At 48.7% G+C, this 12,304-nt stretch overlaps 2 protein-coding genes across 2 annotated transcripts in view; both read left to right on the forward strand.

The window, feature by feature from the left end:
* Positions 1-6,454: 6,454 nt before the first annotated feature.
* Positions 6,455-12,304, forward strand: part of LOC140723506 (uncharacterized) — a 321,455-nt gene continuing 315,605 nt past the window's right edge. The window contains exon 1 of the mRNA XM_073038071.1: positions 6,455-6,476. The gene's annotated coding sequence lies outside the window, so the exon portion shown is untranslated. The remainder of the gene's footprint in view (positions 6,477-12,304) is intronic.
* The window catches only part of LOC140723505 (NACHT, LRR and PYD domains-containing protein 3-like), a 40,757-nt gene continuing 40,590 nt past the window's right edge, over positions 12,138-12,304 (forward strand). Inside the window, exon 1 of the mRNA XM_073038066.1 lies at positions 12,138-12,283. The gene's annotated coding sequence lies outside the window, so the exon portion shown is untranslated. The remainder of the gene's footprint in view (positions 12,284-12,304) is intronic.

Genomic DNA, 12,304 nt, shown 5'->3' on the forward strand with positions numbered 1-12,304 from the left:
CGTCCCTCTGAACTCCATTGAGCACAACCCCATAACCATCAAATGCTCCTCATACATAAAGCCGATCATTCCTGAGATTATTCACGTGAACCTTGTTACTAATCCCTCCACCACCCCCACCGTCCCTCTGAACTCCATTGAGCACAGCCCCATAACCATCAAATGCTCCTCATACATAAAGCCGATCATTCCTGAGATTATTCACGTGAACCTTGTTACTAATCCCTCCACCACCCCCACTGTCCCTCTGAACTCCATTGAGCACAACCCCATAACCATCAAATGCTCCTCATACATAAAGCCGATCATTCCTGAGATTATTCATGTGAACCTTGTTACTAATCCCTCCACCACCCCCACCGTCCCTCTGAACTCCATTGAGCACAACCCCATAACCATCAAATGCTCCTCATACATAAAGCCGATCATTCCTGAGATTATTCACGTGAACCTTGTTACTAATCCCTCCACCACCCCCACCGTCCCTCTGAACTCCATTGAGCACAGCCCCAGAACCATCAAATGCTCCTCATACATAAAGCCGATCATTCCTGAGATTATTCATGTGAACCTTGTTACTAATCCCTCCACCACCCCCACCGTCCCTCTGAACTCCATTGAGCACAACCCCAGAACCATCAAATGCTCCTCAAACATAAAGCCGATCATTCCTGAGATTATTCACGTGAACCTTGTTACTAATCCCTCCACCACCCCCACCGTCCCTCTGAACTCCATTGAGCACAGCCCCATAACCATCAAATGCTCCTCATACATAAAGCCGATCATTCCTGAGATTATTCACGTGAACCTTGTTACTAATCCCTCCACCACCCCCACCGTCCCTCTGAACTCCATTGAGCACAGCCCCAGAACCATCAAATGCTCCTCATACATAAAGCCGATCATTCCTGAGATTATTCACGTGAACCTTGTTACTAATCCCTCCACCACCCCCACCGTCCCTCTGAACTCCATTGAGCACAGGTCCATAACCATCAAATGCTCCTCATACATAAAGCCGATCATTCCTGAGATTATTCACGTGAACCTTGTTACTAATCCCTCCACCACCCCCACCGTCCCTCTGAACTCCATTGAGCACAGCCCCAGAACCATCAAATGCTCCTCATACATAAAGCCGATCATTCCTGAGATTATTCACGTGAATCTCATTAGCAACAACTGCACTGAACACATTCCCCAGTACAACAGACAATCAGGAAATTTAAACCACTCCAGAGTGAATGGAATAAAAAGAAACCGGAATCACCAGAATCGCTCAACAGGTAAGGAACTGCTGAGCGGAGAGAAACAAATTTAACGATTCAGATTCACAATCTTTTGTCAGAATGGATTCAGAATTTTTCATTTTTAGTGCAGATCTCCAGCAACTTGAGTTTCTGTTTGATTTCCACTGTCTGACAGACAGGTGACAGCGATGACGAATTTCCAAACACAGTTCGAACACTGAACCCCCCAGGTCTATTTCTACTGGTTCAAACACAGAACAGCCCATTTACTCACAGCCTCTCCTTGAGAGGGATGGAATATAAACTCATTCTCTCCTCAGATTAGCAGTCATTGCTTCCAAAGGAACTCCAGAAACAAACATTTTATCTCAAACCAGAAATACTCGCTCAACACCTCGTAAGCCCGGGCAGCTTGATCCCCGGGGCCATGTTACTTGGATCTAAACAGGGGTGCAGTGCTGCCGGAGCTCACCGGAGCGCCACTCCAGCACCTCTGTAAAAAAATCAAAATAAACAAGCAGGAAATTTAACAGCGGCTGCATATTAAATAGAGGTAATTTAACAGAAGTGGGGATTAGGGTGAGGGGTTGGTAGCTGGTGGGGAAAGTACCACTAATAACATTAGGATATTTGATCATTTTTGGTGAAATCCTGGAACTGTGACTGTGGTGGTCCATGGATTACTTGCTAATACAAAACTAAATTTTTCTCACTAACAACCCAATGGCTTCTAAGCAAACATTACTTCACTTGACTGATTATATTTTATGATAATTATTGAATGCAACCATGCAATACTTTATATTATTAAATTATTATATGTTTTATTGCACCAGTTAAAAACTGAAATGTAGTGATAGGCTATAATTTTCTTAATGTCTGAACTATCACTATACTTTTGTGGAGCTCTGGAATTCATATATTTCTTTCATCTTGCTTTAGTGCTTAACATTATAAGAAGCTCTATTTATATAGAAATATGTCACACCCAATTTGTGTACCTGCTCATCACATGAATAGGGCGAGGAAGTTGCCCAGTACATGAAATGAGCAGGTACACAATTAGGTGGGACATAGGAGGAGCGATTGATAAGTTCGTGGCCTAAAGTGGAAGGAGTCAATTTTACAAAACCTAGCAATTTTCAATTATCTGAAACAGAAATACTGCAAAAGTTATTAACTACAAACTTTCTGCATAATCAAAGAGTTGAACTGCACGTACATGTACCAAGAGATGTATAACTTTAGGCCTTCTAACCTAGGCCACGAACTTATCAATCACCACTCGTACAGCTCCGGCACGTAAAAAAGTTTGCACTGCACCCCTGCTCCAGCCGTCTGGCAAAACGCGGGCCTGGCCCTTTCCCAATACAACCGGCCCCTGATTTACACAAACCTACCCCGGGTTCAGCCCCCCACTCACCCCCGCCCGAACACCAGCAACAGATACACGCACACGGCACCGCGCATGCGTTCAGCAGAAGGTTTGTGGCAGCGCCACCCGCGGCCGGAGGTCTGCACATCGCCGCAGGTGGCTGGAGGTCCATACAGCGCTACTTGTGCCGGAGGTCCATACAGCGCCACTTGTGCCGGAGGTCCATACAGCGCCACTTGTGCCGGAGGTCCATACAGCGCCACTTGTGCCGGAGGTCCATACAGAGCCATCAGGTTGTTGGGAGGCTACCCCGATGGAATATAAGGAGTTGATCCTGAACCCCGAGGATGGCCTCATCTTGCCACAAGGAGGCGATGGGTTGACACATCGGGTCGGGAATGGGAATCGGAATGAAAATGTTTGGACACCGGGAAGTCCCGCTGGCAGCGGACAGTTCAAAGGTCAGTTTATTATCAAAGCAGGTATCCATAAACAACTCTTGCGTTTTATTTTCTTCTCCAGAGAACCACAAAACAAAGAAAGAGCATGAAAGTCGTTCAGAGAGAAAAATCAAACTCCCTCCCCACCCCCCCCCGCATCAAAAAGAATGGCATCAGGATCATCAACCCCCAAAACAAACCCCTCCCGCACAAAAGGGAACAAGAACATCGATCCGCCCCCGCCCCCCAAAAAGAAAACAACCCTACCCCGCACAACTGCAGAGGAGCTGGTGTCACCAGTGTTGAAGCGGCCGCCTCGGGAGCAGCGGACACAACAGGCGACCCCGGCAGATTCACAGGTGAAGTGTCACCTCACCTGGAAGGATGTTTGGACAACGGAGAGAGTTCGGCCGTCCGGCCCTTTCACTGTCACACCCCGAACTCCACATCAAATCCGTCCAAAAGAGTCTGGGCGAACTTTAATGACCAATAAATATAATTCCTCTCAGCGATTAACTGTCTGAATGATTCCCTGGCTTTAAAGAGGAAGGGGTGTCTATGGTCCACATTGTCAGGGTGTTGAGTTTACCAGGAGACAAAGACTGCAGGGACGAGAGGTTTTCTGTTGACTAATACACTGTGTGTGGACACCGCTGGCAATTCTGGTGTTGTGACCCGAATCGAGACAAACACTACGCTGCCCACTCCACCAACAACACGGCATACCCGGACACATAACAGGGACTTTACATCTCACAACACTAGATTCAGTGATGAAACCCGTGATTAATGTTTTTGTCCCACTGAAATCATAAGAAACGTCCACTTATGTGTTTTTTTTTTGTGTGTTACTAAGCTTTATTTTATCCCATTTGATGTCAGATATAACCTGAATGGTGGAGGGTACAGTCCACTGTAATGCCTTAAGTGGACACTAAAATACGTAATCATTCTCTTTGTAGTCTCAACGTTCCTCCATACAAAATGCAATGTTAATTTACCATGGATGTAAAAATAGCCCATGGCTACAGGAAAGAGTGTCTCAATCACATACTTAAACCAATGACAGCTTCCACAGTGACCAGTGATAGTTACACAAAGTAAACTGCAGAGCTGCTGCTATTTAGTGAAATTTATTCACAATTAGTAAAAGTGAAGGCAGCGTCACTGTAATGATCATTGCAGAGTGGAGCACATTGAACTTCCTGGTGACACAGGAGAAATCAGCTTCGCTGAAAAATATGGTGACACTGTATAAGTCTACTCCTGATCTCCAACAGCGATATTTTCTTCTGTCACACAAAAAAAAATCATCAACCTCTTCCTCCCAATCATCAACTTTACTGTCCAGATCGTCAGTGTCAACACCTCCACGGAGCTCTAAACGTTGGAGGAGATGGAGGAGCCAGACGAAGATTTCAGTGATCCCGAAGGCTTCGTGGATGATCTCTCCGACGAGGAATTGCTGGGTGATATTTTAAATGATCAACCTCGAGAAGCTGATGGAAAAGATTCTGTTATTGTTGTGGATAATGTCCCACAAGTTGGACCAGATCGGCTAGATAAACTTCAAAATGTTATCCAGAAGATATTTTCCAAGTCTGGGGAAATTACAAATGAATTTTACCCAGAAACAGATGGGAAGACTAAAGGGTACCTTTTCTTGGAATACAGTTCGCCAGCTTTTAGTGTGGATGCTGTAAAAAATGCAGATTGAGATAAATTAGACAAACAGCATACATTTGGTGTTAATCGCTTCACAGACTTTGATAAGTACATGGATATTAGTGATGATTGGGAAATTCCAGAGAAACAGCCTTTCCAAGATTTTCGGAATCTTCGATACTGGATAGAGGATCCAGACTGCAGAGACCAATGCAGTATTATCTGTAAATCCGGAGACAGAATACAATCTATCTTGTGGAATGATATAAAAGAACTAGTCATCATTGAAGAGCATGCGCGCTGGACAGTAACCTATGTTTGTTGGTCTCCCAAAGGCACATACATAGCAACAGTCCATTTATGTGTTTTTAAATACGAGCACTCCCCCCCCCACAGGTGACGCACAAAGGCGCACTCACGCGGCTGACGTCACACACGGGCTCCCCACACCGGGATCCGCCCACACGTGCGCGGTGTCTTACGTCATCCACCCAATGGTGAGCTCGAGCTTTATCGGTTTAACGGCTGAGCAACTAATCACGTGACCAGCCCTTCCTCCCCCCCCCCACCGCTGTCAGCCGACGCAGCCGGAGCTGCGCTATTGCCATTGGTACGCAGGAATGTCAATCACTGGTTACAGCCAATAGAGGAGGCAGACCAGCGGAGAGGGCGTTATCCCCGCTGAGTTCTTCTCCCGCTCCCTCAGAGCGGAACGAATCCCAAAGTAAACGTGCCCTCCGAGGGAAGCTGGAACGTTTCTGAAGCGTCTCTTGCGGCCGGAGTCTGAAGTATCGCTGAGAGGTAGGAGCAGACCGTTCAGCCCGTCGGTTTGATGCAGGTTCCCCGGAGGGGTATTTTATTGTAAGCATGAAGATGGTGTGAAGGGGGCGGACAGGATGTTTGTCCCGGTGGGGACAGGAGGGGCTCATCTGTGGAAATGTCTGAGCCCACGGTGGTACGAGCAGAGGGATTCACCACATTGGGGGAAATACCGGCAGACTGTTGCCCTGCAAGCGGGGCCAGTGATCCGGGCAAAATGACAATTATTTGGCTTTATTGAGATTGTACCTGGAATATGGTGTAAAATCGAGCTCCCCATACTAACACGGGTTATACAGACCAAAGAACAAACTGCCGGAGGAACTCAGTGGGTCTGTGGAGGGAAATGGACCGTCAACATTTCTGGCCGAGACCCTCCCTCTGAACGGGAAATAGTCAGAGAAAAGAGGTGGTGGGGGGGGGGAGATGGGGCAAGAGCTGGGGATTGAGAGGTGTATCCAGCTGAGGGGGGAGGTGGGAAGTTGGAAATAGTGACGGGGCGGGAGGTGAGTGGTTGGGGCAACACGGGGCTGCAGAAGATGGAAATTAATTCCATGATCGAGGAAATGAGGATCGGGCAGAAACATGTGTCTGAGATGGGAGAGTTGTGAAATAATGTGGGAAATGGTTTGGGCAGAGTGTGAGGGGCGAGGAGCAATAACCGGGTCACGTGTGCGACCCTCACCGTCACGTGATTCTCTTTTACCGCAGATCGGCAACATCTGTGGGTTTGTATCCGAGGCCCCGCCCCGGTCTGATGACGCACCACGCAAACTGCGCGTGCTCACAGCCTGGGATGGGTTGCGACTTTTTTCCCACGTCGTTGTTGAAGCCGGTCCGGAGCGGCGGTTCGTCTGCGGAATCCGGATCGCGAGGGGGTCCTCGGATCATTCTCTCCGGAGCGAGACCGACAAGATCCATGCGGTGAGTACGTATCCCGAGCGATATTGTACAGTGAGTCCCATTAACTTTCCTGAACTCGCGGTCTCACCCCGTTTCCTGGACAGAACCTGCCGGGGTCGGTCCGGGTTGTGAGACCTTCACACCCAACCTGGGGATACTTGCCATGGTGTTTGATAAAATATATTTCGGAGAGAAGGGTTAATGCCAAAGTTTCTGTTGTTCTATCTTTGTGATTTTAGTACATAGTATGTACTGTTAATTCAGTATCTGTGTATTGCTGGAGGACCATCAGTGATCGTCCTTGATCCCTTCTCCCACCTGGTTTGTATTTGCACATCTCCTGCAATAAATGTCAACAATATCTCTTCTACCGTTGTCTTTTGCCTCACTGAATTATTTCTGAAATCAGTGTTTGTTACTTGAACTACCAGAGGAGTTATTTAATGCAGAACGAGGAAGGATAAAGACAGTCAGTACAATTTTAGTTTCAATGTTACCAAATGGCCGCTGTGTTAATCTTAAACAGACGGAGACTCTCAGCGTTTAAAGTTGAGTCTGTTATTTCCTGTTTTGATCATTCTTGGAGAGGAACAGCCCACAGGATCTGCAGGGAGTGGTGCATATTTTTATCGCGCTCTGGTCACTTCCCCTCATTGAGAGTTAGTGGCCTCAGGAGCAGATGGAACAGACTGATAGTGGGGTGGGGAGGATGTTGTGAGCATTGACTGTATCGACTGTATTAACCCTGTGTTGGGATGAAGAGAAAACTAGTGAATGTAGGACTTACATTCGTGCGACTTTGTACAGGTCATCACAAACATCGTGTAATCAGTCAATAGTTGTGCACCATTTAAAGTACAAAGAGAAAATGCTGGAAGCGTTCAGCAGATCGAGCAGCATCAGTTCTGATATTGAGTCATCCACAGTTTCTCTTTCCACAGATCCAATCTGATGTACCGAGTTTCCAGCATTTAATTTCAATTTGAAATGAAAAGCCTGTTATTCCTGTTAGCCTACAGGAAATGCTACGGCCAATTGTCCCATGTAACGATATGATAATGATAAAATGAGTTCAGTTTAGCTGCTGGAGACAATGTGAAACGAATCCATGCCGGCTGGTTTAGATGCATATCATATTTTTTACTGAGTTAAGTATTGTATGTAATTAGTTTTGCTACAACAAGTGTATGGGACATTGGAAAAAAGTTGAATTTCCCCATGGGGATGAATAAAGTATCTATCTATCTATCTATCATCTGGTGGCCCATGCCCAGCTTTTCCAGCTCAATATCTGGCCCAGTCAGTTCCCATTCTACCTTAGGTTGATGTAGGAGTGTTAGTGTTTGAACTCTGAACGGCCGACACACTGCAGCGTGTTACCGGCAGCAAGGGAGTCCTGGGAATTTAGTGCTTGGACTGCAGTCCTGGGATGCAGACTCTGGGAATATGGAACTGTCAGTATTTGGGATTTGATCAGGTCAGTATTTCTGTTGATGGGGCTGAATATTCCTCCTTCCACAATGAATCAGAAGTCTCGGGTTGCTGGACATTGGTTGTGGGGAAATCCCTGATGTGGGGACGATGTGTGAGGTTTCTGGGGTCGGTAAGAGGCACGTTCAGCTGTGCGACCGTATCACAGATTTTGACCCTGGTGAAATGGATCTGGGGATCAAGCTGCTCGGGCTCATGAGGTGTTGAGCGAGTGTTTCCGGTCTGGTCTCAGTTGTTTGTTTCTGGAGTTCCTTTGGAGGCAATGAGTGCTAATCTGAGGACAGAATGAGTTCCTATACCATCCCTCACATGGAGAGGAGGTCATTCAATGTTTGCAGCAGTAGAATTGGACCCAGGGGTTCAGTGTTCAAAGTGTGTTTGGAAACTTCCCCTCACTGTCACCTGTCTGTTAGTCAATGGTCCTGGAACTGTGCTCAATGGAGTTCAGAGGGACGGTGGGGGTGGGGGTTGTTTAAGGAAACTGAACAACTGCTGAAAAGCCTGGATACAGTGGGCATAGAGAGGATGTTTCCATTAGGTGGAGAGTCTGGGATCTGAGAGCACAGACTCAGAATAAAGAAGCTTCCCCTTAAAATTGAGATGAGGAGAATATCTTAAGAAAAGGGTGGCTGATCTGTGGAATTTGTTGCCACAGAGGGTGGATGAAGCTGCCATTTGGGTATATTTATGGCAGAGATTAAAATATTTGTGATTGTTCCAAGTAGCTTCAGGGTTACAGGAGGAAGGCAGGAATATGGTGTTGGAATAAAATCAGCCATGGTTGAATCGTGGAGCAGACTCAATGGATTAAATCACTTAATTCTGTTCCTGCATCTTATGTCTTACCATGACTGAATAATGACTTCTTCTTATCCCATATCAGGTTTTGTGATGTGTGAGGGGCAATTACAGATTTGTTCACTCAGATCATTATATTTCTCTTCAGCATTTAAATTTCAGTGAATTTTATTTTTAGGAACATTGATGATGCACCATCAATAACTCACGCCGAGACTTAGGAAGTGAGATATCGGCTTTTATTGACTAAAGAACAACACTACATCCTGGGGAAAATGAGGGAGAGCAGCAGGCCACAGTCGCCTTTATACAGGGGTCTGTGGGAGGAGCCACAGGGGCAGTCAGCAGGGTCTTGGGAGGAGCCACAGGAGCAGTCAGACAGGTATATCTAGTTCACCACATTCACCCCCCCTTTGTTTAAAAAAATTCCCAAACATATTTACAGGTTAAGTCGATCAGGTGGTCGAATCGTTCGCTGCGATCTACGTAGCTCCGGCTGCAATTGCACAGGAGCCGGAGGTGATGACGGCACAGGTGCCGGAGGTGGTGTGTGCTCCGGAGGCGGAGAGTGGGTTAATTCTGTCCCAACAGGAGGTGTCAGGGATCCCTCGCGTGTCACCTCGGGTACAGGGTGCATAGTTACCGTGGAGTGCTCGGGGTAGTGGTCTGCTGCTCCGGCGGGCGCCAGGTCGCGGACAGAGACCGTGTCCTCCCGCCCATCAGGCAAGACCACGTAGGCATACTGTGGTTTAGCATGCAGGAGGTGAACCCTCTCGACCAGCGGGGTGTACTTATTACTCCTCGCATGTTTACGCAGCAGCACTGGCCCCGGGGACGTCAGCCAAACTGGCAGGGTGGTCCCAGTAACAGACTTCCTGGGAAAAGAGAATAAGCGTTCGTGAGGGGTGGCATTAGTGGACGTACACAACAGGGAGCGGATAGAGTGGAGTGCCTCAGGGAGGACCTCCTGCCATCGGGAGACCGGCAACCCTTGTGACTTAAGGGCTAAAAGTATGGCCTTCCACACTGTGGCATTCTCCCTCTCCACCTGGCCATTCCCCCGGGGATTATAACTCGTGGTGCGACTAGTAGCTATGCCCCTAGCAAGCAGGAACCGGCGCAACTCGTCACTCATAAAGGAGGACCCTCTATCACTGTGGACATAGCAGGGATATCCGAACAGTGTGAAGAGCTGGCGCAGGACTTTTATGACCGACGTGGTAGTAGTGTCGGGGCAGGGAACGGCAAAGGGGAATCGCGAGTACTCGTCAATAATACTGAGAAAGTAGACATTGCGGTCGGTGGAGGGAAGGGGGCCCTTAAAGTCAATACTCAGTCGCTCAAAAGGGCGGGTGGCCTTGACAAGCTGCGCAGTGTCAGGACGGTAGAAGTGCGGTTTGCACTCAGCGCAGATCTGGCAGTCCCTGGTCATCGTCCTGATGTCCTCCAGGGAGTACGGCAGGTTCCGGGCTTTAATGAAATGATAAAACCGGGTGACCCCCGGGTGGCAAAGTTGGGCATGAAGGGCATACAGCTGGTCGAGCTGGGCACTAGCCCACGGTCCCCGGGATAGGGCATCAGACGGTTCATTGAGCCTGCCAGGCCGGTACAGGATATCATAAGTATAGGTGGAGAGTTCTATTCTCCATCGCAAAATTTTATCATTTTTGATTTTGCCCCGCTGTTGGCTGCTGAACATGAACGCAACCGAGCGCTGGTCGGTCAGCAAGGTGAACCTTCTGCCGGCGAGATAGTGCCTCCAGTGCCAAATAGCTTCCACTATGGTTTGGGCTTCTTTCTCCACCGTGGAGTGCCGAAGTTCAGAGCCTTGAAGGGTACGAGAAAAAAACGCCACTGGCCTGCCTTCCTGATTGAGGGTAGCAGCCAGCGCGACGTCAGAGGCGTCACTCTCTACTTGGAAGGGAATGGTCTCGTCTACCGCATGCATCGTTGCTTTGGCAATGTCCCCTTTAATGCAGCTGAAGGCCGCGCGGGCCTCGGCAGAGAGGGGAAAGGTGGTAGACTTGACCAGGGGGCGGGCCTTGTCTGCGTAATGGGGAACCCATTGGGCGTAATAGGAAAAAAAACCCAGGCACCGCTGGAGGGCCTTGAGAGTAGTGGAAAGAGGGAGTTCTAACAGGGGGCGCATACGGTCGGGGTCAGGGCCAATGACCCCGTTCTCCACGACATACCCAAGGATAGCGAGTCGTGTGGTTCTGAACACACACTTGTCCTTGTTATAAGTGAGGTTCAAAGCATTGGCCACCTGGAAAAAACGTTGGAGGTTGGCGTCATGGTCCGACCAGTCGTGACCACAGATGGTGATGTTATCTAGATAGGGAAATGTGGCCGTCAGTTTGTACTGGTCCACCATCCGGTCCATCTCCCTCTGGAAGACTGAGACCCCATTTGTGACACCAAATGGGACGCGCAGAAAGTGATAGAGCCTCGAAGGCGGTGTAGGGGTGGTCCTCTGGGCGGATGGGGAGCTGGTGATAAGCGGATTTCAGATCAATTGTCGAGTACACCTTGTACTGAGCTATCTGGTTGACCATATCCGCGATGCGGGGTAGAGGGTACGCGTCAAGCTGCGTGAATCGATTGATGGTCTGGCTGTAGTCCACAACCATCCTATTTTTCTGCCCAGTCCGAACAACGACCACCTGGGACCGCCATGGGCTTGTGCTGGGCTCAATGATCCCCTCCCTGAGCAGTCGCTGGACCTCTGAATGAATAAAGGCCCTGTCCCCCGCACTGTACCTCCTACTTTTAGTTGCCACAGGTTTACAGTCGGGGGTCAGGTTGGTGAACAGCGATGGGGGAGGGATCTTGAGGGTGGAGAGGTTGCAAATAGTGTCAGCAGCACAGCTATCGGCATGGTGCTGGGCGGGATGTGGGGTTCGGGGTGTATGTGCGTGTGGTAACGGAGTATATGGCGAAGTCCCACCAAACTGAGGATTCCTGACAGTGAGTGGTGGGTGGGGCCCGTCATATGCCATAGTCACACTTTCGAGATGGCTCTGGAAGTCCAGCCCCAATAGCACAGGTGCGCACAGCCGAGGCATGACCAGGAACGCAAAGTTCCGATATTCTGTGCCCTGCACCACCAATGCCTCCTCGTAGGTGGATATGTCCCTGATGAACGAATAAACTTTTGGGGCGACCCTCGAGAAGAGAAGTTTGTGCCGAACAGCCGAGTCGGTGGCACGAACCTCCTCTAAGTACGATTGGAAGCACACCAGCCAGTGTTCAAAGGCAAGAGCTGCTCCAGGGTCTTGGGGGTCCAAGTCTAGGCGTTCTGGGCGTAAAGCGGTTTCCATGTTGTAACTTTCAGTCAATAAAATTGATGCACCATCAATAACTCACGCCGAGACTTAGGAAGTGAGATATCGGCTTTTATTGACTGAAGAACAACACTACATCCTGGGGAAAATGAGGGAGAGCAGCAGGCCACAGTCGCCTTTATACAGGGGTCTGTGGGAGGAGCCACAGGGGCAGTCAGCAGGGTCTTGGGAGGAGCCACAGGAGCAGTCAGACAGGTATATCTAGTTCACCACAAT

This window comes from Hemitrygon akajei, unplaced genomic scaffold, assembly GCF_048418815.1.
Source record: "Hemitrygon akajei unplaced genomic scaffold, sHemAka1.3 Scf000116, whole genome shotgun sequence".
In the NCBI taxonomy this organism is placed as follows: domain Eukaryota; kingdom Metazoa; phylum Chordata; class Chondrichthyes; order Myliobatiformes; family Dasyatidae; genus Hemitrygon; species Hemitrygon akajei.